At 36.9% G+C, this 923-nt stretch overlaps 1 protein-coding gene across 1 annotated transcript in view; it reads right to left on the bottom strand.

The window, feature by feature from the left end:
* Positions 1-899: 899 nt before the first annotated feature.
* The window catches only part of LOC128618917 (tetratricopeptide repeat protein 39B), a 14,702-nt gene continuing 14,678 nt past the window's right edge, over positions 900-923 (bottom strand). The window contains exon 19 of the mRNA XM_053642608.1: positions 900-923. This exon is cut by the window's right edge and continues 323 nt beyond it. The gene's annotated coding sequence lies outside the window, so the exon portion shown is untranslated.

The following is a 923-nucleotide window of genomic DNA, read 5'->3' on the forward strand; positions in this document are numbered from 1 at the left end:
ATTATATCATCACATGTGGGCGTGCCTTAATAACAATCTTCACAATTAATTCAGCTATTTCTTTCAACTGTAATATTCAACATCTTGCCATAATACTCTCTCATTTTATGTACATTTGAACTGCTCTATTAGTTGTCATGGCGATGAAGAGAAAGGCATGGAACTGTTCTAGATTAGACATCGGCATCAGCACAGCGTTAGTAACAAAAGCTGTATGATTGTCTAAATTAGTTTTTTAATCACTAGAAGAAAAAACTAACTTTAAAGCTGCAGTATGTAACTTTGGGAGGGTGGAGTGATTTGGTGACATCTCTGGTGGAAATGTGTTACTGCAAGTTACATGTATCCACGTATGAAAAAAACAGGAAAAAATTCAGCCCTGACTCGGAGTTACTGCTGCCGGAGTGTGAAGGAAATAATATCACTATCACAGGAAATCAACGCTTCTTTTTTCCCCCGGCAATTTAGTTGTAGTCAAACTCCACCGCTTGCTAGCCGAGCTAGTCGAGAGCGTATAAGCAGCGTATCGTTTTGAACTGCTGCAAACACCAATGACTGGCTAGTGTTACTGTTATTGACAGGTCAATGAGGAAGCCCCTCCTACTCACAGAGCAGGACTGACTCATTAAGGCTTCTATTAGCGCTCATTATTAAAAAATTAATACTGCAGCTTTAAATAGAACAAAACGTTACATTTGTGAAAGCAGCTATGTTGGATCTTGCAGTGTTCAGCTCTATGATTGCTTTAACCTCATTATTATTATCATGAGAAATAAAAATTATAGAAGATAAAAGGAAAATTTAATAAAATGTATAAACCATTCCCCTTTAATTATTTAATATTTATATAAACAACTAAACCCCATTTCAACTAAACCTGTTTTCTTCTTCTTCTCACCCCCCCCCCCCCCCGTTTTTTTGTT

Source organism: Ictalurus furcatus, chromosome 15 (assembly GCF_023375685.1).
Source record: "Ictalurus furcatus strain D&B chromosome 15, Billie_1.0, whole genome shotgun sequence".
NCBI lineage: Eukaryota > Metazoa > Chordata > Actinopteri > Siluriformes > Ictaluridae > Ictalurus > Ictalurus furcatus.